The sequence below is a fragment of the Pelobates fuscus genome, chromosome 13 (genome assembly GCF_036172605.1).
Source record: "Pelobates fuscus isolate aPelFus1 chromosome 13, aPelFus1.pri, whole genome shotgun sequence".
Lineage (NCBI taxonomy): Eukaryota > Metazoa > Chordata > Amphibia > Anura > Pelobatidae > Pelobates > Pelobates fuscus.
Window position 1 is genome coordinate 84669425 of NC_086329.1, and position 27516 is coordinate 84696940.

General features: G+C 42.2%; 1 protein-coding gene across 1 annotated transcript in view; it reads left to right on the forward strand.

Moving 5' to 3' along the window:
* Nucleotides 1–11846: 11846 nt before the first annotated feature.
* KCNJ10 (potassium inwardly rectifying channel subfamily J member 10) overlaps nucleotides 11847–27516 on the forward strand; it is an 83803-nt gene continuing 68133 nt past the window's right edge. Inside the window, exon 1 of the mRNA XM_063440516.1 lies at nucleotides 11847–12221. The gene's annotated coding sequence lies outside the window, so the exon portion shown is untranslated. The remainder of the gene's footprint in view (nucleotides 12222–27516) is intronic.

The following is a 27516-nucleotide window of genomic DNA, read 5'->3' on the forward strand; positions in this document are numbered from 1 at the left end:
CATACTCTACCTCCACACAGGACCTTTGATTGTAAAATTAACTTACTACCTGGTACCATGCCTCCGAGGGGCAATGTATACCCCCTATCCACTAAGGAGAATTCAGTTCTAGAGGAGTATATTCGGGAGAATCTAGACAAGGGATTCATTAGGAGATCTTCTTCTCCTGCCGGGGCTGGTTTTTTTTTTGTTAAAAAGAAGGATGGTTCACTAAGACCTTGCATTGATTACCGAGGTTTGAATAAGATAACCATCAGAAATGCCTATCCGATTCCCTTGATTACCGAGCTGTTTGATCGTCTGAAAGGCTCTAAAATTTTCACCAAGTTGGACCTCAGAGGGGCATATAACTTGGTGAGAATCCAGCAAGGACACGAGTGGATGACAGCGTTCAATACCCGTTATGGGCATTATGAATACACGGTCATGCCTTTTGGTCTTTGTAACGCACCTGCAGTATTTCAGGATTTGATTAATGAGGTTCTTAGGGAATTTCAACATGATTGTGTTATTGTATACCTGGATGACATACTGATACACTCTAGAGAGGTTGAGACCCACCACAGACAGGTCAGAAAGGTATTACACAAACTCCTGCAACAGGGCTTATACTGTAAATTGGAGAAATGTAGCTTTGACCAGTCTCAGATAGACTTTCTTGGATACGTGATTTCTGGGGAAGGCTTTAAGATGGACCCTGACAAACTCCAGTCCATTTTAGAGTGTCATTTGCCTAAGGGACTCAAGGCTATTCAGAGGTTTATTGGTTTCTCCAATTATTATAGGCGCTTCATTAAGGGATACTCTTCTATTATTGCACCTATTACCAATATGACCAGACAGGGGGCTGACACTAAGACTTGGTCTAATGAAGCTCTCGCTGCTTTCAAGACTCTCAAGGATCTCTTTGCTTCTGCTCCAATTCTAGTCCATCCTGATACGACTCTGCCGTTCCTACTCGAGGTCGATGCCTCTGAGACAGGCGTAGGGGCTGTTCTGTCGCAAAGGTTAGGGGTGGAAAACCACTACACCCTTGTGTTTTTTTTTCTAAGAAACTGTCTGGTCCTGAAAGTAGATATGATATTGGCGACAGGGAACTCTTAGCGGTCATTATGGCCTTAAAGGAGTGGAGACATTTATTGGAGGGGACCTTACATCCTGTTACTATTTTGACGGATCACAAGAACTTGTCTTATATTGGGGAAGCCAAGCGACTGTCCGCCAGACAAGCTCGTTGGTCCTTATTCCTGACCCACTTCAATTATGTGCTTACCTATAGACCTGGTTCTAAGAACTCCAAAGCCGATGCTTTGTCTCGCCAATATGAACCTTCTACTATATCTGAACCGGTTCTTTCCTCTATAGTTCCGAAATGCAATCTTATCGCCAACACGAATCTCAGGATTCACTCTCCGTTACTTGCAGAGATCATCAAACTGCAACATCTAGCTCCTAAACAGACTCCTGAAGGTCGACGTTTCGTTCCTCCTGTTCTACAACTGGAACTGTTGCAATGTTTCCACAACAGCAAGGTGGCTGGACATCCTGGTATTCGCAAGACATGTGCTTTGATCTCTAAGGACTTCTGGTGGCCTGATTTACGGAAGGATATTAAAGATTTCATCGGTGCATGTGAGGTTTGTACTAAGACCAAGCAACCTCATACCCTTCCCTGTGGATTTCTGCACCCCTTAGAGGTTCCAGAGGGAACTTTATTGTCGATTTACCTATCTCTAAAAAACAGACTGTTATCCTCACCGTGGTTGACAGATTCACCAAGATGGCTCACTTCGTTCCTCTGCCTAAACTCCCATCTTCTCCCGAATTGGCGGAGATATTCGCAAGGGAGATTTTTCGATTACATGGGATACCCTCCCAAATTGTATCTGACAGAGGTTCCCAATTTGTTTCCCGTTTTTGGAGGTCCTTCTGCTCTCAACTGGGTATCAAATTGAATTTCTCTTCTGCCTATCATCCTCAGTCTAACGGAGCTGCTGAACGCACCAACCAAAAGATTGAACAATATTTACGTTGTTTTGTTTCCGAACACCAGGACGATTGGGTTGGTTTGATTCCTTGGGCGGAGTTTGCACACAACAATCTCGTTTGTGATTCTACTCGTTCAAGCCCCTTCTTCATGAATTATGGCTTTCATCCATCTATTCTCCCTTCGGCTTCTTCTTCCCAGGGGGTGCCGTCGGTTGATGTTCATGTTGCCAATTTGAGGAAGTTGTGGGATCAGACTCGACAGATTCTTCTGCACAATTCTATGCTGGTTAAGAAACACGCTGATAAACGTAGAAGGGCGGCTCCGGTGTTTGTTCCAGGTGATAGAGTATGGTTGAGTACAAGAAACATCCGTTTAAAAGTGCCTTCCATGAAGTTCGCTCCTCGTTATATTGGACCTTACAGGGTGCTAACTCGCATTAACCCAGTTGCGTATCGTCTAGCTCTTCCAACTGCCTTACGCATCCCTAACTCATTTCATGTTTCATTGTTGAAACCACTAGTCTGTAACAGATTTTCCTCCACATCATCCACTCCTCGCTCTGTTCAGGTGGAGGGTCAGGAGGAGTATGAGGTTAACTCTATTATCGATTCTCGAATCTCCCGGGGGAGTGTACAATATCTGGTCGATTGGAAGGGATATGGTCCTGAGGAGAGGAGTTGGGTACCTCAGGAGGATGTTCATGCTCCTCGTCTCCGCAGGGCGTTTCACTCCCGCTTCCCATCTCGTCCCGGTTCCTTGCGCCCGGTGGGCGTATCTGAGAGGGGGGGTACTGTCAGGGTACCTGAAGTCTCTACCTCCGAGAGAGGTAGAGACTTAGACGTCCATCCGTCCGGACGGGCTGTTTCCTCTGTTCCTCGCGGTCCATCCAGTCACGTAAACGCCGGCCGCGAGGGACTCACTTCCTTTTCTAGCATGACGTCCGGAAACCGACGTCATGACGCCAACCCGGAACGACCTGTCACTCAATCCTTCAGAGACTAATCAGGACTCGTCGGAGGCGTGTCTACCCTTCCGAGCCAGGGTATTTAAACTTGCTTCTCCCATTTGCTCATTGCCCTGTCGTGGTTCTAGTCTGCCTAGTCACACAGTGCTCTTGTATTTCTGTTATCCCTTTGGTTCTGACCCGGCTTGTTTGACTTACTCTGTTTATCTCTGTTACCCTTGACCCGGCTTGTTCCTCGCTTACCTGTCTTCTCGTTCCCTCGACCTCGGCTTGTCTTTGACTATTCTCTATATTCTCCGTACGTTAGTCCGGCCATTCTAAGGTCCGGTATACGTATCCTGTACCTGTTTGTACTCTGCGTGTTGGATCCCTGTCCCGATCCTGACACCTCTTCAGTCTGACTTCCGCCCCTTCCACTCTACTGAGACTGCTCTTATCAAAGTTACTAACGACCTAATCGCAGCTAAATCAGCTAAATCCAAAGGCCACTACTCCATACTAATTCTTCTTGACCTCTCTGCTACCTTTGACACCGTTGATCATGCTCTCCTTCTTCAAACTCTTCAATCGCTTGGTCTCTGTGACTCTGTCCTCTCGTGGTTTTCATCTTCTCTCTCCCAACGCTCATTCAGTGTCTCTTTTTCTAATGATACCTCCTCCCCTCGTCCTGTCTCGGTTGGAGTCCCCCAAGGCTCTGTCCTTGGTCCCCTTCTATTTTCTCTTTATACTGCCTCTCTTGGCAAACTTATTACCTCTTTTGGATTCCACTACCACCTGTACGCTGATGACACCCAGCTATATCTCTCCTCCCCGGACCTCTCCCCTGCCGTCCTGCAACGTGTCACTGCTTGCCTTTCTTCCATCTCTGACTGGATGTCCTTCCGCTTTCTGAAACTCAATCTCTAAAACTGAATTCCTTGTCTTTGCTCCTCCTCTCTCGCTCTCCCTTCAAGTTAGTGGTATCCACATAAGTCCATCCTTGGCGTCATACCTGACTCTTACCTCACCTTTGAGCCTCATATCTAGTATGTTGCCAAATCTTGTAGATTCCAACTTAAAAACATAGCCCACATCCACCACTTTCTTACGAAAGATGCTACCAAGGAGCTTGTCCATGCTCTAGTAATTCCCCGCATGGATTATTGTAACTCTCTCCCAAAAGCCGTATTGCCCCGCTACAGTCTGTAATGAATGTCGCCGCCAGACTGATTTTCTTCTCTAGTCGGTCCTGTCACACCTCACCCCTCTGTCAGTCCTCACATTGGCTTCCTGTATCAATTCAAAGAGCTTACTCATACAAATAAAGCACTGAACAATTCTAGACTCTCCCCTAGTCTTCAATTGTTTAAGAAGTGCGTTTAAACCCATCTCTATAGGAAAGCTTATGGCCTCCCAGATAACCTCTACTTACATACCTGTCCCTTGCTCTCTCCTCCAGCTCTGCTTCACTCCCACCTTATTTGATTGATATTTCCTGTCTTAATGTGTTTTATACCCTACCTCTTATAGACTAAGCTCGTTTGAGCAGGGGTTAAATACCCCTCTCATAATATTGTAAAGCGCTATGGAATATGTTGGCGCTATATAAATGGCGATAAATGCACAGTGTATATCAAATGGGAGTGTTACAAATCGTTATTTGTAACTGGCCCTTTAAATGGAAAATTGCCCTGCTTCCCTGGATTGTGGAGAAGCCTATTTGCCAGCCTCCTGCCTCATGACTATGGCCCCTGGAAGATTGTGCCCCTGAAAATGTATTAACTTTTATTGGTGTGTATGGCCCTTTAAGAAGCGTCTGGGGACATATTGTGACTTTGCTGAACAATGCCCCTTTAATTGTCCCCAGACCTTTAAAATAACTTGTTCCTGGCTTTCCCCCACTTGGTTCAGTAAATAGGGCTTACTGAACCAAGTACCACACAGGCAGACCACCCAGAAGCTAAAGTGTGCAGGCAATTTACCTCCCAGGCTGTGAGGTTACTGCCGGTTAATTGCACGTGGCGGCGGCCATCTTGGTTTCCTCGAATGCGGTCAGCGGTGTATGCTAAAGATTCTGTGGAACTAAAATCGGCTACACATTCTGCCGAACACCGCTGACCCTTACCTTCTCCCATACGGAACTTTCAGCTCCAGAGACTAAGTCCCGTTCGAAATGGCATGAAATTGACCGACCACACAGCCCAAATCTATGGAACTGTTTTGGGCAGGAAATTGTGCTTGCGGTCGGTCATCAAGGACTTCCAGCTAACTTTTGATCCACTGGAGGGATTTGGCTGATTTTTGGAAGTGTTTATGTTTGATGTATGCTGAGTCGGAATATGCAACTTTTATTGAAATTGGATGTATGGTTTTAAAGTTACAGTGTGTGTGTAAAAACTGTATTTTTATTGTATGTAATAATTGGTTTAACTGTTTATCTGAGGGGAGGGAATGTGTGGGCTGCACCAGATGTGTGATTGGTGATTTTATGCCTCCCCCTGGGAGTGTCCTATTTGCATGTAACCTCAATAAAAGCCAGGCTGGGTGTTCCAGACCTCAGACCTCTTCTGACCCTCTAACTTGCAGCCTCGACTCATGTTTGTAGGGGACAGCTATAATCACTACAGGGATTGCTATGCTCTGCATACTCCCTTAGCTACTGAGCTCTTGTAAGAGCTCTTGTTCCTGATCCTGCTTCGCTCGACAGAAGGAAGAGGTTCGCCTATTGGAACCTGGAGCCTGGTCGTAGGTCCAGGGCGCAGAGCAGACGGCGAGATACCAGCCCAGCAGCGGTGGTTCGTGGAGTCTGAAGTGCTTATGGTGGCTGCGGTGCTGATGGTCCTTTGGTAAGCGCTAGGAGCATCCATTTCTACGGTCCAACTTCCAGCCAGCCTGGAGGCAACCGTAACAGGGAGGTTATCACAGGGCTATAACATTTGTAGGTGCTTACAATTAGATTTAATTATCTCATGAGAGCACCACTGATTGGCCGAATGTTCACACTGTGCAACCGCGTACAAAGCCACCCTGAAACGTGCAGCAACTTTCAATAATGCTGCAGCCAACAGATGTTTCTAGACAAAGTGGTTCTATGGGAGGCTGGAATGGAACAGCTGCCCCCAGTCTGATGGTATACTGTGTGTTGGGCAGTGAGGCAGACACAACATTACCCTTATTCAATAGTGTACATCAAAACTGTAACCAATCTAGTGGACAAGACACTGGAGGAAACCACCCATAAGACCAAAGCCAAATAGAATGGGATTTGTACTTATGATCTTAAACTAGAACAGAACCTGTAAGAGCACAGGAATCAGTGTGTCATGTAGTAGTTACATGTGAGAAGTTTCTACAGGAAGGTCTAGAAAATGTTGGGGATTCTTGACGTAGCAGAAAGATCGAGGACATAAGACAGGATTTATTCTTCACAGGATTGTATGTGGTCTTTATGTATAGAGGAACCAGTTTGGGAGACAAAACACACAGAAGCAAAGTTCATTGTGAATCTACAGACATTGTCCCTGACTTGGTAGGAAGGAGCCAGATGGGGATGATCAGCAGAAATCTTCTGGTTAACAGTGACACAGTTATAGGGATACTATAGGCACCAAACCACATTAGCTTAATGAAGTAATTTTGGTGTATAGATTAGGTCTCTGTTGTCTCATTGTTTAAAGGAAAACTCCAGTGCCAGGAAAACAATCCGTTTTCCTGGCACTGGAGGTACCCTCTCCCTCCCACCCCCCAATCCCCGGTTACTGAAGGGGTGAAAACCCCTTCAGTCACTTACCTGAGGCAGCGACGATGTTCCTCGTCGCTGTCTCCTCCTCCGCGCCGCTCCTCCTACTGTCTCCGTCGACCGGTGGGCGAGACTGATCCCGCCCACCTGCCGAGGAGACCTAATACGCATGCGTGGCAATGCCGCGCATGCGCATTAGCGCTCCCCACAGGAAATCATTGAAATAGATTTTCAATGCTTTCCTATGAGGAAATGAGCGACGCTGGAGGTCCTCACACAGCGTGAGGACGTCCAGCGATGCTCTATCACAGATAATCTGTGCTATGTGTCAGGAAGTGACCTCTAGTGGCTGTCTAGTAGACAGCCACTAGAGGTGGAGTTAACCCAGCAAGGTAAATTATTGCAGTTTATAAAAAAAACTGCGATAATTACACTTGCAGGGTTAAGAGTAGTGGGAGTTGGCACCCAGACCACTCCAATGAGCAGAAGTGGTCTGGGTGCCTGGAGTGTCCCTTTAATTCTCTGCCATTTAGGAGTTAAATCACTTTGTTCATGTACTATCTCAAAAGGGATGATAATTGTAAGTAGTCTAGGAGGCTAGAAACATAGTGAACAGTTTTAAAGAGACTCTCCACTGGACAAATGTGAAAACATGCATGTATTTAATTATAATTATTTTTATTGGGGGCATATCTAAAGTCTTTGCAAGACTGGTGCTCTGAGTACTTTGTGCCTCGAGTTTAGCTCTACTGAGCTAAAGAAACCAGGAAGTAAAATGACTGGTTGTCTGATTGAGAGCCAGGGGAGTGTAACAAGATTTATAAAAGTGCTAATTTCTATTGAAATCTGCACTTTTTGTAAAATGAAATAAAAAAAATTAATTAGGGCGCTCTTTTCTCTCTCTTTCTTTTTTACTTTCTACTTTGGTAGTTCACTTTGGGTTAACAACCCCTATATGAGTGCATTTCCTAAGCTTCCATTTTCACTATTTTTTTCTTCTATAGAAAAATAAGGGACACACTTTTTACACAAAAAAAGTGTCCCTTTAATTGATGCTGCTTAGTCAGTTTTATATAGTGCTGGACTGGAGACAGGGAAGTAACAGAGAACGGAGGCTGGTAGGTAACCTGGTAGCCACTATTAGATCAAATGGACAAGGTAGAATGAAGACAAATAAAAAGATGTAAGATCATGACACTGGGGTGAGGGAGAAATGCATCAACTGCATTTAAAAAGTTTTCTGCTGCTACGGTTATTGATATTTAAGGGCTACGAATGCTGCAGCATTTTGGTTTGGGGGCTGTGTTGGTGTAGGGTTAAATAAACTTATCCACGCAGGGTTAGTACAACCTCATGTAAATAAAAGCATATACATACATATATTCACTAGAATCTTGTTTGTAGATGAATATCTTAATATCTTAAAAAAAAAACAGAGACAGAGATAAACAATCTAAGAGTAGTATATAGATTAAAGTTGGAATAATATATTTCTATTGACAGCTCACTCACACTTTCAAGAGCTATATAGCGCTCTGCTGTTGAAGGCGTGGACGGTATAATCCCTGTCTAAGGATGTAAATATTTCAGTGGTGATGGTGCAATCAGCAGTGATGATGGTGCTTTTCTTTAGTAGAGTGTGATATGAAAAGACATAGACAAGAACATTCAGTAGTGTAATATGTTTAGTACTATATGTAAAAGTAAAAGGTATCTCACTTACATTTTTCAGAGCATGAACCTGCTCTAGTATGATGGAGCTTTAGTGGTATGATCCCCACCTGGGAAACGCAGGTCCAGAATTGCAGTAAAATACAGGAAACCAAATAAGGAGTATAAAGTAAATACCAAATAAATAATACAATTTACAGCATCAAACTTTATTTAACAAATAAAAAGGTATATATAAAATATATATTTAAAATCCAAAAAGGGTAGAGGCATAGAAGGGTAGAAGAGCTACTGTAGAAAATTGCTGAAAATGATGTTCTGCAGGGAAACTTTGGGTTCTGACATTCATGTGGTTGTTATTCTGACATGTACAACCTACCTCAAGATTGTAGCAGACCACACACACCCCTTCATGGCAATGGTGTTCAGTGTTGGCAGTGCCCTCTTTCAGCAGGATAATGCACCCTGCCACACTGCAATAATTATTCAGGAATGGTTTGAGGAACCTGACAAAGAGTTCAAGGTGTTGCCTTGGCCTTCAAATTCCCCAAATCTCAATCTGAATGAGCACCTGTGGAATGTGCTGGAACAACAAATCTGATCCAACTTGCAGGACCTAAAGGATCTATTGCTAAGGATACCACAGGACACGTTCAGTGGTCTTGTAGAGTCCATGCCTTGACACATCAGAGCCGTTTTGGTATCACGAGGGGGCTCTAAATGATATTATGCTGGTGGTTTTAATGATGTGGATAATCAGTGTAGATTATGGTATCTAGCTACAAAGTGCGTGGACTGCAACTCCCATGATTTGTGTACAGTCAAACCCTAATCCTAGAACAGGGGTAGGCAACCTATGGCACTAGTGCCATGCACGGCACTCGAGGTGTCTTTGCACGGCACTGAAGGCTGCTAGAGCCAAACGCTCTTACAAAGCAATTACAGTAAAAATAACACAAGCAGAATACGGCAGCATACACACCTCAATTTAAAAAAAAAAATAGGATCCGCACGCTACGGGACATCACAATCCTATATCGGCACAGTGCTGCTAAAAGGTTGCCTTCCCCTGTCCTAGAACCTTGAAAAGGTTGTAATAGTACACAGTTGAATGGAAGAAGACCCTTCTGACATGTCCCATTGAAGAGTGGTGGGTTTAAATGGCAGGGACAACCAGGATTTAATCTGAGGAATGGGTTAATTGGTATGGCAACAACAAAATGTAAATTGTGACTGGCACATAGAAGAAAGGTATTTGAAAGTAAGACTATAGATTTAGAGGGATCTTAATTGTAAGTGGAATGTGTCATCCCTTTTTTTTTTTTTTTTTGGGTGGATTAGGCAATTCTTTGCCTCCAAGTGTGTGAGCAGTGAATCAAACCCTTCCAGTATGACCGAACATCTCCTGAGAGCCAGCTCTGCCAAGCAGAGTCCACAGTGCCCTGGAGCCCAATCTGCTGAGGGCCCAAACCAATAGTGAGTGATGGAAACTCACAGCCCCGGGTACTTGGACCTAGTGAATAATATCCGACTTACGAGCCGTATGTTTGACACGTCCTGCAGTAACACTAAGGCAGGTACACAGTAATCATATGTCCCCCCATAAGGCCAATATAATATTTCTTATCACTGCAAACGCGTTGACAGAAACATCCTTTGCAATGCAGTGGCATGATAGCATCACTATACAAATAAGAATTGCTTGAAATTATTAAAATGTATGGCATGGGTAGGTAAATGAATGTATGTAAGAATAGTGCCACAGTACAAACAGGTAATGGAGATTAGGGGAGATAGATAAGATATATAGTGTATGCCATATGACACAGTACTGATATAGGTTGTCAGCCATATTGGGATTACAGTATATATTTCTGGACAGGTAACAATTTAAGGGATTTCAGTTCATCGGATACTTGAAAGCAAAGTCTGTATCTCTCTGACTGTCCTGACCTCATTTCTCAACTCCATTTGTGCAATTGCAAACAATGGCTGCGGATGATATTACGGTTTGGTTGGCAAAGCCTTCCAAGCATGCCACTGTGACAGATTCTTGTTTGAAAACAAAACAAAAAAAAAATCTTTGGGACACAGCAGCTCACCGAACGTGCTCTTCTTCAGCTGAGATTTTTGTGAGAGCACTTTGTGTTTTCTGCCCATTTCTGCAAATACGAATTCCAAGCACAACGATACGCAGACAGGGTTATTCACTAAATTGAGAATTCAAAGTGAATTTTAAATTTAAGGTCAAAATAGCCCAATCTGGAAAAACGCTCAAAGTCAGCTATGTTTTCAGTTCGACTTAACTTTGACATTCGCTTTGAATTCTCACTTTAGTAAGTAGCTGTGTGGGTGTGCAAAGTGTTGATCCTGTCCCTTGCACAATCACATCTCAATTATACCCTCACTTCATGTTCTTTACATCTTGTCCATCACTCCCTCATTTATATGTCACATTCCTTAATCTCATACTCTCTGCTTCTTGTGGCTTTATATATTCGCTCACTAATTTCCATCCAGTCCATCACTTCCTAGTCTAGATCGAATTCCGTTCTCCCCGTTTTTATCCCGCTCTCGCTATTTTCTATATAAATCTCATCCATCACTTTATCACTCTCTGTAGATCCCCTCTCTCTATCTATCTATCTCTCTCTCTCTCTCTCTCTCTCTCTCTCTCTCTCTCTCTCTCTGCATCTAATCCCATCCTTTTTACACAGTCCTCACTCTTATGTTTACGTATCCCTTCCGTTTCCACTTTCCGTATTTTACCAATCCCCTTTTTCCCCAATATTCCGTAGTTCTTTCCCTGGATACCGAACATTCTATGGATTTTGCACCCCATCCCAGGTCCTCAAGTTCTCTGTACCCCATGCCGACTCTCTGCATCCAATCTCTACTCCTTGTTCATGACATTTCTATCCTTTAGTACATTATTTCCCACAAAAAAAAATTACACATTTTTTTACACGGTACACAAAAAGATTATTTTTTTACCTTAATTTGTCGATTATAAAATGTCATATATCCTAGAAACCTTACTAAAGGGATATACATACTTTTGGTCCAATTTGCTTATATGTTTTTGTCAGATAGCAAACCCTATGTTAACGTAGACGCCTAGGGGTTAAAATAATAATAATACATTAATACTTCAATTTACTTTTTTTTTTATTTAAAATAAATTGCATTTTAATTCCACCTAGAGCCTTGAAGTTAGTGCGTTTGTGGCATACGTTAAGGAGGTTTGATGCCACAAAACAATAATTACAACCCCTGCCTTGTCCCTCACTCACTGCTGTACCCCAATTATTCTGTCCGTGACTTTTATATTCCATTCTTAGCACTCCAACTATATCTTATGGTCTTGCACATTGCTTCTCTTCCCCGTTCTCTTTATTCCCCACCTCTCAGTAATGCGATTCGAAAGCACCATTCATTTCCACCTCATTAAATCTCTTCTGAAACTTTCTCTCTTCCCCACCTCCCTCCTCACATCCCACTGTATTTCATCTTCACCGACTGCCCTCCAATCACCGCAGCTCAATCCACTCTCCTCTCTTCGGACTGCAAAATAAAAAAAACAAAACATATTCTTTTCATTCATTTGAAGCTAAAGAGAGATTGTTTTGTTTAGCGATCGGAAGTGAGAAATTATCTGTTTTAGCAGAGGGTCACTGCTCTCCTAATGCCGGGAGGTCTTAATCTGATCAAGAAAAAGCTCTTAAAAGTGAGAACCACATTGTCATATTCTGTCACTCGTCGCTGCCGAAGACACAAACGTTTGCTCATTGCTTCATACTTAAGGCAACAAGCGAAGTCAGCAATTTCCATCCTGTCATTTTACGGTGACATCCTTTGAGGGTCTGCCACCTGTAACGGTAAGAAAAAAAAACAATTCTGGAAACTTTGTAAAAAAAAACAAACTTTTTTAAACTTTTTTTTTTTTTATTGCATTGATACAGTGATTTGAGACTGGATATCGTTTTCACTTTGTGATGGCAAATCTCTATATTTTCCTAAAGATTGGAAATGTGTCCAGAGCATGGACTTTGACAGTTTTATAAGGAATCAATACAAATAAGCACTAGCATACTTGAGACTGTACAATGAGTGAAAAAAAGAAAATAATTTTATCAGGACAAAATTTGATATACAGAATATTGCGAAGACCAAATTAAATCAAGCATTAGATATTTTAACTTACTTACAGGAAAAAGGGGAACATGGGTTAATAATGACTGGGTTAGCGTACAGAAATTAACTGGCTAGTTAATACCCCTACCAAAACAAGTAGGTTTTTTAAAAAATTTGTTAGGGGACGGAGCCCCATTGAAAATAAATTTGGCAAGTTAATAAACTGATAAGAACATTGCAGACTTAGAATAAAAGTCTGGGAATACGAGAGTTTGATGTGTGAGTGAGTAATGTGTATCGACGCAAGTCAGAGGGGCTGGGATAGGACATATTTGTTTATTAGATAAGATAGGTAGATGGCTGTGCAATAGTGGAAAACTTTTGACAGGATTATTAAGAAGGTGGTATTTGGAGACTTCATTGTTACTACTAGGTTTATACATTTATTTCACACAGTTATGTTAGACACAGTGAAATAAAATAGTTACAATTCATTTTTAAATCTCTTGAGAGAAGTCAAAACATGACATTCCTTTGACAGAAATAATAATAACAATAAAAAAACATATATATGTATATATATATATATTTTTTAATATTTTTTTTTTTGAATATTACAATTGATGTTTCAAAGACCCTCAGCGTGTCTTTTTCTTGAAAATGACCGGCTGAGGGTCGAAACAGCGATTGTGATACAGATGTAAACTTTTTTTCTGCCACTTTAACCACGAGTCAATTTACAAGTCCTGTGGGTGCACTCTTTATCCTAATTGTTGGAAGAATACTGACAATTTTATATGAATGCTAACTCAGCATTTTTATATTTTTTTCAATAGATTAGGTTTAAATTTATTATTATTTGATATGTTTTATAAACAGCTCTACAAAGCTCAAGGTGAAAAGCTTAGATGAGATACTAAATAAAATTATAAATATTTATAAAAAGGTAATAAATAACATTTTCTTTAAAAATAAAATAAAGGGACATAGAAAAGTTTTTCCGATAAATTCTCAAGGATCAAAAAATAGAGATTCTAATAAATTAAATAAAGTGCATTATGTTCATTAAATGATATGTCCGTGGTGAGAGCTAAAAGGGCAATGCTTTACTAAGCCCAAGGCTGGCTATGGCAGCACTGATTCTCTGTCTGTGCCTCTTGGCATAGAAAAATAAAATGCGTAATTGCTCATAAAGAATAGTGTCTCTTTAGGATGAAAGATAAATGAGCTAGAGCAGGGGTAGGCAAACTTTGGCACTCCAGATGTTGCGGACTACATCTCCCATGATGCTTTGCCAGCATTATGGATGTAAGAGCATTATGGTAGATGTAGTCCAAAACATCGGGAGTGCCGAAGGTTGACTATATCTGATCTAGAGAGTCCTCTAGACAAAAGTCTTAGTATAATTGATACTTTTTGGTATTATCTTTAATTACACTCGCATTTTATACCAAAATGCACAACTGGTTCCAGTAGAATAAGACATGCCAAGCATAGTCTATGCTGGATCCTACAGTCTTCGTGTTAACCATAGACCTCATGATCGACTGCAGCGTATTAATGTCCACATTGTTAAACATGGACCCAACACTTGGTAGAGGATGCAGCATGTTAAAGCCCAACCAGCTAAATCATAGATCTTGGTAGAGGATGCAGCATATTATAGCCCAGGCAGCTAACCATATGTCTTGGTAGAGGATGCAGCATATTATAGCCCAGGCAGCTAACCATATGTCTTGGTAGAGGATGCAGCATATTATAGCCCAGGCAGCCAATCATAGGTAGAAGATGCAGCATGTTAATGCACAAAGAGCTGGTAGAAGATGCAATGCATTGACTCAGAGTTACTCATTAAACCGTGAATTGTCAGTAATTCACCAAGGAATTGCAACTTTTAGGCTAAAATTGACAAATCTGAATATTCTCCAAATCAGCTATGCTTCCGGGTCAGGTATTTGGATATTATCGAACATTCAAAATTCAGTGAATCCTGCCAGACTGAGCATCTCAGACCTCGGTATGGGCTGTAGTTTGGTTAGTGTTCACACGGTTAATTGTAGCATCCTACAGCCTCTGCCAAAAGACTAACACCAGATTCCCATTCAAGGGCCATAGTAGGGGCCACAGCATAACAACATACCACACTGTTAAACAAGAGATTTGGCCGGGGCAGCATTGTTTTAAATCCAGAATATTGGGAATAGATGTTGGTAGGGGCCGCGATATAAATTCTGTTTTCAATCTGTTCTGACTCTCTTGTGATGCAATGACGTTCAAAATTATCCAAATGCCGCTGAAGCCATACATGCCACTCTTTGCCCTCTCTCTCTCAATGGATGACCGGCTCCCTTTCTGCTGAGTCTCAGTCTTTTTAAAACAGAAAAAAACTACTAGTCTTTTATTTCTCAAATGTAACCTCTGTCAATCTTTCTTCATCCCTACCCTTCATGTCTTGAGCCCTTTCAACACTTCCAGTCAATCTCCGAATTGCTTCATTCTCGTCTTAAAAATATAGCTTAATTTATCCTAAGAGGAAGCAATCAAAAACACCCTTTCGTGTTTGGATTATCTTGTCCCAATTAGAGCAATGCACTCTTTAAATTATTTTAGATGTGTCCAGATTACCAACTCGTAGTCCATAAAGAAGGACCCTGCCAGATTTATCTTCCTTGTCTGTAAAGCTCTCTAGAACTGTGCCCGATCACATATAATCAAATACAGGGAGTGCAGAATTATTAGGCAAGTTGTATTTTTGAGGATTTTATTATTGAACAACAACCATGTTCTCAATGAACCCAAAAAACTCATTAATATCAAAGCTGAATATTTTTGGAAGTAGTTTTTTTTTTTTTTGTCAATCTTTCTTTTATTAAGGCATGTGCAATAGGGTACAGAACAAAAAGAGGGGAAATGCAATAGTGGTATACAGATTAGGGTTAATACAGCGTTAATTACATTTCCTGCTAAACAATGCCTAATTTTTTATTTTTGTGTTGGTTAACGATAACTTCTCATTCCGTCAGGTAGTATAGATTATCTGTCGGTCACATTAACTGACTATGCATGTAAGATTAGGAGAGATGGTTCGCTTGCTATTACCTCACTGTCTAGTAATACCATGACACAATATAAGTAAATCAACTTAGTAAAGCTGGTACTGCGCTTGCTAATAACAGGTTAAGAGCACGTATAATAAAATCGCATATGGTCTGGTACAGCAATTGGTGAAAGGTTGCAGTATGTTAGGCTTCCTGAGGGGCCTGTCAAGTATTATACAACTATAAAGTAAATAGAATTGAATAAACTAAAAGGTTTAGAACTTGCTATCGTGTATGCTGTTATGTGCTGGATTATTTGTTCCTTCAATTAAGTAGAATAGGTTAACTTCTGTGGTTATCATTCCAGTTATCTGGACTAAAGTAAAGCAATGCAAAGGCTTAACATATTTGACAAAAACAGGACACGCTGACTCTGAACTAAAACACTACTGACATTTCCTGCTAAAGCAAGTGTGCATTATGTGGGCAATTTAAATATGCAAAATGCTAAGCTAGGCATAAGGGGGTCTGTTGATAGCATGAGAAGGGGCAAATACCACCAGTGGTCTGCCACACAGGCTAGTCCTCAACATGTCCAGTGACAGGGGGCCAGATCTGGACCCAGAGTCCCGCTTGCTTCCGATGCCTTTAAGCCGCTGACCAGAGTCTCTGTTATGGCTATGCTGCTTTCGAGGGCCGCCCGTCCTCTGCCTGAGGCCTTGATGGGCACTCGCGCCTGTGTGCCATTGGACCCATCTTCAGGACCGTGGGCCCAGGGTTCCGCCGGGCCCCTAGCTTCTCCCTGGGTGTATGGCAGGCTGTGGGGGGGGATTCCTCCCAATGAGCACCCAGCCCAGATGAAACGTGTGCGGACCTCTCAGCAATGCAGTATCCGTGAGCGGTATTTGTTGGGCTCTCTGTGTCAGGAGTATCTCCGGGTGTCTGTGCCCGTACCGGATAGTGCCTCGTGTGCCAGAGCGGATGGTGGCTGCAGGTCATCTTGCGTCCGAGATTGCTGGTGTCCGCCATCTTGTGTGCGGGTCCAGGCTGCATGTCGGTGCTTGTGTGGGGAGCTGGTAAGCGTGGACCTTGCATCTGCAATTTCTCTGGACTTTAATGCTGCTTAATAATGTGGGTCGTGAAGTTCAGGCAACCCTGTGTACCGCGCCAGGTCGTTTCTGTTGTCGGCTTCATGTGACCTCCGCCATCTTGGCCGCGTGTCTGTGGCCTGCATGGTGGTCTGCTAGCTCCTCCGCATGTAGCTTAAAGCATGGACCGGGATCACCCGCCCGGTCCGGTGGGGGGGGGAACAGGACCGGGTCCGCCGTTGCGCTTTGTGTGCTCCGGGCTCCGTTGGGCAGGATAGTGGAGCGGCGGCCGTCCACTCCACTCACCGCCAGGCAGGCACCCGCTGGTTGCTGCAGGGTACCCCTGCTCCGGGGCACTAGAACTCCGCGAGCAAGCCTCTCCCCGGCCCCGGTAGCCCGTGTGCTTTGCGGGTCTAGGTTGGTGGTCGCTGATTCCAGTTTAATTAACGATTTTCAAGTGAAATTGATTATCTCGTGCGGGAGCTGTGCTTGCCTGCGACTGCTAGGCTCGGCGGCCCGGCCCTGCCCCCTGGAAGTAGTTTTTAGTTTGTTTTTAGTTATAGCTATTTTAGGGGGATATCTGTGTGTGCAGGTGACTATTACTGTGCATAATTATTAGGCAACTTAACAAAAAACAAATATATACCCATTTCAATTATTTATTTTTAGCAGTGAAACCAATATAACATCTCAACATTCACAAATATACATTTCTGACATTCAAAAACAAAACAAAAACAAATCAGTGACCAATATAGCCACCTTTCTTTGCAAGGACACTCAAAAGCCTGCCATCCATGGATTCTGTCAGTGTTTTGATCTGTTCACCATCAACATTGCGTGCAGCAGCAACCACAGCCTCCCAGACACTGTTCAGAGAGGTGTACTGTTTTCCCTCCTTGTAAATCTCACATTTGATGATGGACCACAGGTTCTCAATGGGGTTCAGATCAGGTGAACAAGGAGGCCATGTCATTAGATTTTCTTCTTTTATACCCTTTCTTGCCAGCCACGCTGTGGAGTACTTGGACGCGTGTGATGGAGCATTGTCCTGCATGAAAATCATGTTTTTCTTGAAGGATGCAGACTTCTTCCTGTACCACTGCTTGAAGAAGGTGTCTTCCAGAAACTGGCAGTAGGACTGGGAGTTGAGCTTGACTCCATCCTCAACCCGAAAAGGCCCCACAAGCTCATCTTTGATGATACCAGCCCAAACCAGTACTCCACCTCCACCTTGCTGGCGTCTGAGTCGGACTGGAGCTCTCTGCCCTTTATGAATCCAGCCACGGGCCCATCCATCTGGCCCATCAAGACTCACTCTCATTTCATCAGTCCATAAAACCTTAGAAAAATCAGTCTTGAGATATTTCTTGGCCCAGTCTTGACGTTTCAGCTTGTGTGCCTTGTTCAGTGGTGGTCGTCTTTCAGCCTTTCTTACCTTGGCCATGTCTCTGAGTATTGCACACCTTGTGCTTTTGGGCACTCCAGTGATGTTGCAGCTCTGAAATATGGCCAAACTGGTGGCAAGTGGCATCTTGGCAGCTGCACGCTTGACTTTTCTCAGTTCATGGGCAGTTATTTTGCGCCTTGGTTTCTCCACACGCTTCTTGCGACCCTGTTGACTATTTTGAATGAAACGCTTGATTGTTCGATGATCACGCTTCAGAAGCTTTGCAATTTTAAGAGTGCTGCATCCCTCTGCAAGATATCTCACTATTTTTGACTTTTCTGAGCCTGTCAAGTCCTTCTTTTGACCCATTTTGCCAAAGGAAAGGAAGTTGCCTAATAATTATGCACACCTGATATAGGGTGTTGATGTCATTAGACCACACCCCTTCTCATTACAGAGATGCACATCACCTAATATGCTTAATTGGTAGTAGGCTTTCGAGCCTATACAGCTTGGAGTAAGACAACATGCATAAAGAGGATGATGTGGTCAAAATACTCATTTGCCTAATAATTCTGCACTCCCTGTACAAAGCATGATGGCTCAATTTGGTCTGCGACGAACTGCTGTCTGCCCTCTGCTAACACTTTGCACATTTATAGAATAGTTTAATAAACCCAAAGGCTAGCTTAGAGAAATATATTGAATACAAATACAAAAAACAAGTCCTTCGCTTTTTTGTATGTATATTCACTTTTTGTATCACACAGCTATGTTACAATGCTGCCGCCCATCCCACGTGTTCCCTATTAAGGGTTAATAAATACATTATTATTATTGTTATATTTATAGAGCGCCGTCAAATTCCGCAGCGCTTTAAAATGGGTGGACTAACAGACATGTAGTTGTAACCAAACAAGTTGGACACACAGGAACAGAGGGGTTGAGGGCCCTGCTCAATGAGCTTACATGCTAGAGGGAGTGGGGTAAAAGACACAAAAGGTAAGGATAGTATTAGACTAGTGACAGTTGCAGAAGAGGAATCAGTTGGGAGCTATTAACAGTTTAATAGATACGCTTTTATGAAGAAGTGGGTTTTTAATGATTTTTTGAAGGAGTGGAGACTGGGTGAGCATCTAACGGAGGAGGGAAGCGAGTTCCACAGGAATGGTGCAGCCCTCGAGAAATCTTGAAGGCAAGCATCAGAGGTGGGAGTACGGACAGAAGATAGACGCAAGTCTTCAGCAGATCGTAAGGGCCTAGACGGGACATACTTGTGTATAAAGGAGGATAGATAGGTGGGAGCAGCATTATGTAGAGATTTGAAAGGAAGAACCAGAATTTTAAATTGAGCTCTATATTTTATAGGAAGCCAATGCAGGGACTGACAGAAGGGTGAGGCATGGGAGGTGCGAGCGGACAGGAAGATGAGCCTCGCCGCCGCATTCATTATGGACTGTAACGGCGCAAGTTGGGTGCACGTAAGACCACTGAGAAGCGGATTACAGTAGTCAAGGCAAGAAAGGACAGTGGAATGGACCAACACCTTAGTCGCATCTGGCGTTAAGTAGGGGCGGATGCGCGCAATGTTTTTGAGATGGAAATGACAGGATTTGGCGATAGATTGAACATGAGGCTTGAAGGAGAGGTCGGAGTCAAAGAGAACACCCAGGCAGCAAGCCTGCGTGATGGAGCTATACATAGGGGTGTATATAAAAAATACCCCTTTCTGTCTCATTAGAGATGTCTTTGCCAGAGGCTCAAGGAAGCAAGGTGAAAGGTCAGTGTAGGAACCCACCTGAGGAGGTCTGTCACGTCGTTGGCAGTCGGGCATTCCTTCCAATGGCCATTGGAGTAACTAAATGACCTCCATTTGTTTAAATATACATAGGGATTAAGGACAGAGCGCAGGTAACTTTTTTGTTTTTAGAGAAATATATTGGCTTCTATTTTAATTCTTCATTCTACAGTACTCCAACCCCATTGTCACTCCCCAATACGTTTTAAGAACCCCATTCAATCTTCTTCTACATGAGTACATGTAACACACATATGTGCACCATATATGATATCAGTATAACGAGCAATCAACCTGCTCAGTGGTTTTTAGGATCTATCCAATTTTTGCAATTATTCCAGTTTCTTTTTAGAATATAGATTCCTCATTACCGCTTGTTCCGGTATGAAAATAGGTGTATGCTTTGCTTCACTGCTGTACAGCTTGATGTAATATGGAGAATATTAACAAATAGCACTCAGATATGTAATAAAGGGCCTTGGTATGGCATGTTATATACTAGCTAACAGTATATTTATTAGATTAGGTAGAGCCCAAGTCTTATTTAGTAGTGGTATATTATATGATGGACTGGGAGCTGGGTAGCATGCATATAATAATAATTAGATCCAATGGATTTAGAAAGCATTTAACACACAATTTAGCTGGGAAGGGTTTAATGGGTGCAAAATACACAGAGATTATCTGGGTTTAGATTTAACAAGTTTATAATACACAGAGATTATCTGGGTTTAGATTTAACAAGTTTATAATACACTGAGATTATCTGGGTTTAAATTTAACGTGTATAATACACTGAGATTATCTGGCTTTAGATTTAACATGTGTATTTTTTCTTCTGATATTAGCTGGGCCTGGAGTTATACAACAGGTATGTCACACACTGAGATTTGCTGGGAGTTATTTAGCAGGTGTCTAAAAAACAGATTATCTGTGCCGGGAGTGTGTAATAAACTGAAATTATCTGGGCTGAGTAGGTAATAAACTGAGATTAGCTAGGCAGGTGTAGAATACATTGATATTAGCTGGTTTGTGAATGTATAATAAACGAATAGCTGGTCTGGTAGTGCATAATATACTGAAATTACCTGATGTGGCAATCTATAATAAACTGAGATTAGCTAGTCTGGCAGTGTATAATAAACCTAAATTAGCTGGTCTGGCAGTGTATAATAAACCTAAATTAGCTGGTCTGGCAGTATATAATAAACCTAAATTAGCTGGTCTGGCAGTATATAATAAACCTTAATTAGCTGGTCTGGCAGTGTATAATATACAAAGATTAGGTTGTCTGGCAGTGTACAATACTGTATACAGAGATTAGCTCGTCTGGCAGTGTATAATAAACTAAGATTAGCTGACCTTGTAGTGTATAATATACTGAGATGAACTGATCTGGCAGTGTATAATAAACCTAAATTAGCTGGTCTGGCAGTGTACAATATACAAAGATTAGCTGGTCTGGCAGTGTACAATATACAAAGATTAGCTGGTCTAGCAGTGCATAATAAAGGGAGATGGGTTGTGTTGGGAGTTATATAACAGGTGTTTTGCACAGCCTCTGGTGGGATTGTCAGCAGTCAGACACAATATGTATTTGCTCTTGTTGTCCCTTTGTATAATTTGAATGCACATCATGTCGTTTACGTGACACAGGTTGTATGCTTGAAGTTAGAGTTAAAATGAGGTGGAAGTTGAAAGAGAAGTGAAATAAAAACGAGAGGAGGGAGGTAGAGAGAGAATTAGCTCTGGATCCCTCCCGGTGCATACTAATGAGAGCCCTATTGTAAAAGCCTCTTTGTGCAGCTTTGCAGCTCCATTCAGATCCTCTCCTACGGAATGCACAATGGTGCCAGTGTCTGCTCCCCTAAAACAGTCACAAGCTTTCACTACCTTCCTCCTCCTTTTTGGTTTAACTGCACACTCCGCCATCATTTAGCCGTCAAACTCCCCAAGCATTAACATCTCGCTGCCCTTCTGATGGGATCCTAACCGGTCTGCTCTACGAGCCAAATGAAGGAGTTCGCCAAGGAATCAGAGAGCAGGTGCATTCTTGGCAGCCGGGCAGAAACACAAAGCAGCGTTTAGTTACTGGAAGGTGCACGTGTGCCAAATGGAAGCACCAAATATTCTAAGATACAGTAACAACCCCCGAAATTACAGTATTCAAAGCCTTATACAATAACCCCTATAATAGGTCTCTAGTTTAGATTGATACAGAGAAAAAAAAACAAAAAAAAAACTTCCAAAGCCCATCGGATTTAAAACCATTAGAACCATGATCTATAGACGGCTATAGGAAGTGGGTAGGTTTGGGGGATTTATACCCACCCCAGATAATTTTGCAAGGTGGAGGAGGTGAAAGTAGATGGATACTTCTTTAAGATGGTCTTGTAAAGACAAGATCAAAAAAATAAAAAATATATGACAAATGATAAAAAAGTATAATTATATTATACTATTTGTTTAGAATTTTACCAGTTTTAGATTCTCTGCAATTTACATGCGCTATCGGGGAACCGCGTGTTAATTAAATTAACCTCTGTCGTGCCATGTCAGTTTATTAGCACTTTATAAAGAATGCCAATGTAAATCTGCCCTTAGTCAGTCGTTTCCCCAGTAGATGCTTGAGAATGTATCCGCGCATAAATTAACAGTTCTGCTTTAAGAAAAGTGTTGGATAACGTACACATCGCTTTTAAAAACAAGATTTCAAAACTGCCCTCCAGCCCCCAGATGTTTATTGCTTACAACTTCCTTGGATTCTTTGAAAGCCTGAGAATCGTGGGAGCTGTAGTTAAGCAACATCTGTGAGATGCCCCTTTCAACACAATAACATTTCACCAAGGAAACGCAAAACAAATTCTGCGCAATAACATTTTTGTCAGTTTCAGTATTTTTTTTTTTTTCTATTAAGCACTTCTAATTTTTTTTTTTACATATTACAGATTTTTTGGTCAAAACCCTGAATCGATAAAATAAAGTAACTAAAAATTCAACTCATACACAGCAATTTTTTTTATTTCTCCACGTGGATAGGAACCCCATCATCAGATTACTGTGGGACAATTGACCCATATAATAAATTACAGGATATAAGCCATGGCAAAGGTAATACATCTATATTCTACAGTCTCCCACCCCCAGGAATAATTGGGTGCTTTTATTTACTAATAGTGAGATCACAATTAATGTGGGTCTGACATCTTTACAGTTTCTGATATGCGTAAAGTTGGTGACTATAATGGAAGCAATGGGAAGGAAAGGTAATTTATGGACTACAGAAATCGCACTGCCTGGCATGGATTTCACCGGAACAGGGCTTAGTCCTGTCACTTTCATTGGCCAGCAGCCATTCTGTTCCAGTGTACAAAAGGATTCAAACTTCAAGGGCCTCGAAGAGCAATTGGTTTTAACAAGCTTAAGTATGCTCATACGTTTAGTGTGACAGCTTTATCAAGCTTAGTGGCATTATTTTAAAATGAGCTCTTATTAGCCCTGATTATTGTTCGGTGTCGCCTGCAAAAACAGCCAGTGGTGGACTCTGGACCTCACAGAGATATATCCAGCATACTGGGTAACTAAATGGAGTATCTCTGCAATGTTCAAACATCAGGAACTCAAGAGAAAACCCAGACTTGGCATGATTTCAACATGATGGGAGGGTGTGAAGTAATGAGGCGACTATATCTAGAACCCAACAAACATTCACCATGATATGTGATAATTCGACTAAATCTAGAACCCTACACACATTCATCATGATGAGAGTCTGGGAAGTGATAATGTGATGATATGTAGAACCCTACACACATTCACCATGATGGGAAACTGGGAAGTGATAATGTGACTATATCTAGAACCCTACACACATTCACCACGATGGGAGGCTGGGAAGTGATAATGTGACTATATCTAGAACCCTACACACATTCACCACGATGGGTGGCCGAGAAGTGATGATGTGTAACGAGTATATACCCCTACACGCAGGATCCAGCCAAACAGAAGACAGCACAGAGGAGAGATACGTCTACCGGACCATAGAGTGGCCGGACTCGACGAAATAGGAGAAGTACAGAGTCAGGAACGATCCAAGGTCAAGGGCACAAAGAGACAGCGTAAACGAGAACTAGCCGGGGTCTGGTACACAGGAATCAGCAAGCCGGCAAACAGTACAGACAAGGATAAAGTGAAAACGAAGTCAGAATACAAAGCCAAGGTCAAATACGGAGAAACACAACTGAACACAACAAGCACTAAAGGGAACTGTAGCAGAAACCACGATAGGGCAAGGAACTAAGGGAAAAGGGTAAGTATAAATAGGTTCAAAACTAATGTGATTGGCTCCTGTCACTTCCACACCCCCAAAAGGTAAGTGTATGGGGTGTGTGGGATGACAGGGGCCAATGGGAGCCTTTTGGCAATTTAGGCTGCCACTGTCTCTTTAAGAGCGCGCCCGAGACTCGCGGCGCGCTCTTAGATTCAGGCGGGACATGTGACCGCATCTCGCAGTCACTGCCCGCCTTCCTGCCTGAAGCGTCGGATGAGCCGCGCGCGGCTCATGCAGCCGCAGGACCGCACGCGGCTTGAAGAGAGGACCGCGGCCGGCCCCTGGGAAAGGTGAGTAACGCTACATGATGTGACTATATCTAGAACCCTACAAACATTCACCACGATGGGAGGCTGGGAAGTGATGATGTGACTATATCTAGAACCCTACACATACAGTTGCAAGAAAAAGTATGTGAACCCTTTGGAATGTTATGGATTTCTGCACAAATTGGTCATAAAATGTGATCTGATCATCATCTGTGCTGTGCCTCTTTTTCGCCACACATAGTGTGTTTCTTCCAAACAACTCAACTTTGGTTTCATCTGTCCACAGAATATTTTGCCAGTACTGCTGTGGAACATCCAGGTGCTCTTGTGCAAACTGTAAACATGCAGCAATGTTTTGTTTGGACAGCAGTGGCTTCCTCTGTGGTATCCTCCCATGAAATCCATTCTTGTTTAGTGTTTTACGTATTGTAGATTCGCTAATAGGGATGTTAGCAGTTGCCAGTGACTTTTTTGTAAGTCTTTAGCTGACACTCTAGGATTCTTTTTCACCCCATTGAGCAGTCTGCGCTGTGCTCTTGCAGTCATTTTTACAGGACGGCCACTCCTACGGAGAGTAGCAGCAGTGCTGAACTTTCTCCATTTATAGACAATTTGTCTTATCGTGGACTGATGAACAGCAAGGCTTTTGGAGATACTTTTATAACCCTTTCCAGCTTTATGCAAGTCAGCAATTCTTAATCGTAGGTCTTCTGAGAGCTCTTTTGTGCGAGGCATCATTCACATCAGGCAATGCTTCTTGTGAAAAGCAAACCCAGAACTGGTGTGTGTTTTTTATAGGGCAGGGCAGCTGTAACCAACACCTCCAATCTCATCTAATTGATTGGACCCCAGTTGGCTGACATCTCACTCCAATTAGCTCTTGGAAATGTCATGAGTCTAGGGGTTCACATACCTTTTCCACCTGCAGTGTGAATGTTTACATGGTGTGTTCAATAAAAACATGGCAACATTTCATTCTTTGTGTGTTATTAGTTTAAGCAGACTGTGATTGTCTATTGTTGTGACTTAGATGATGATCAGATCACATTTTATGACCAATTTGTGCAGTAATCCATATCATTCCAAAGGGTTCACATACTTTTTCTTGCAACTGTATTCACCATGATGGGAGGCTGGTAAGTGATTAAGTGGTGAGATGTAGAACCCTACACACAAATACATGATGGCAGGTTGGGAAGTGGTGACATCACCCAGAATTCTACAAAAAACAACATCATGATGCTAGTTTAAGAAGTGGTAACTGCATCACATTAGATCAGGTATTGGCAGCCTTTGGCACGTCAGATGTTTTGGACTACGTCTCCCATACTGCTCTTACAGCATAATGCTGGTAAACGACCATGGGAGATGTAGTCCAAACATCTGGGGGTGTGCTAGGTGGTCTTCAAAGGACACTAAGCACCATAACCAACACAGCTCACAGTTGACTAGACATCTAGGAGGTATCCAATTTTTGATTGGTATTATAGGCGGCGTGATAGGCTGTGTGTATTTATAAAACTTTAAAAAATAGTTTGACAGAAAACTATGGGATGGAGGACATAGACTCGCTGCACCATAATCACTAGAATGAGATGTCACAGATAAGCTGCTCAGCAGGCCTCTTTAAGGCATAATCAAGAGGCTATCAAACAATGGCAATGTGCCCCCTAGCCTGGTCTTGTCTGAAATTTGTCAAATGTTGCCCTTCTTTTTCATGTAGCTCACTTTGGCTTATAGAATAGTAAGAATTTGCCAATCACTACCTCGGGTCTTTAGTGAAATTACTTGAAATCTACTTTCTGAGTTTCAGGAAGACAACACCACAACTTCCCTCTGTTGTACATTAAAAATAGAATAATATTAATGTAAACAGGACATGTACATTTTGCCAGTCAACAATTAGCTGTTGTTACCCAATTTAATGGTATTCATCTTATTGACCTTGGAAGGATACGAGGCTGAGTTACCTTTACCAGGAATATAAGCTGCTACTCAGATACCGTTGCTAGAGTCCAATCCACTGAGATAAACCTATATTTATTCATATTTTTTTTTAAAAAATGGTTATTTATCGGCTAAATAGCGTTATTCACTAAACACCGCACTGAATCCAATTATAATCCAATAGGCATAATGTAGGCTATAATATCCAAGATGTGAATATACTTACTGTGACTACAGCGGAGATAGGAAATTCTTCCATATTAGATATAGGCCTAAATTGTGCAAGCTGATGTTTAGAGAATAAATCTCATTGTGTAATGATCAGGTTTTTTTAATGCTTACAATTAAAGGGACACTGTAGGTACCCAGAGCACTTCAGCTAATTGAAGTGGTCTGGGTGCAATGTTCCTTTTGCACTTAGTGCTGCAATGTAAAACATGATCAGAGCCTGACCCAGCCCCATGGACATCGGGGGAGGGGGATGCGAGGAAGGGGGGACCTATTAAACCTATGGTTCCAGGAAACCGGGTTTGTTTTTCTGGCACTATAGGATCCCTTTAGATTTACCAGTATGACAAAGCTTTGGTGTAACCACTTTAGGAAATGACAATCAATAAACAAATTGGTAACAATGTTTATTTTCAAATAAGAACCAGGAAACCAACATAAAATGTTTCCGGTGTGCCCTTGACATTCGCTTGCCAGGTTTACTTGCACACAGGTTAAAGCAAGTTTCCTCTTGTTTGCTTCTTCGAACAAAGACCCAGAGGTAAAAGCATTGTGCTAATGATCATCTAGTTAGCATTTAACTGAATCTCCCTCACAGGGTGGAGCAATATTACCTGCCCCAGGTGGTATAATCACGCCTCTCCAAACGTAGGTATGCCAGTCACATGGACCAGATTTAATGAACAGATCTTATGCGATAAGAAAGAAATACTGGAATGTGTATACACTTGCAAAATCTCTGCAATGTAGCTACTTCTAATAGAACCTTTTTCACCGTTTTCTTTGGCGTGGACCATCTACACCCTTTAGAATTGGATAGGATGCTACCTTATTGTCTTAAACAGTGTTAAAGTCTCCAGTATATGAGCTGGAAATTTACAGAGGATCTGTAAGTCATGACCCAAATAAGCCTTGAAAAACATTGCTATTTTATATCATCATTTACAT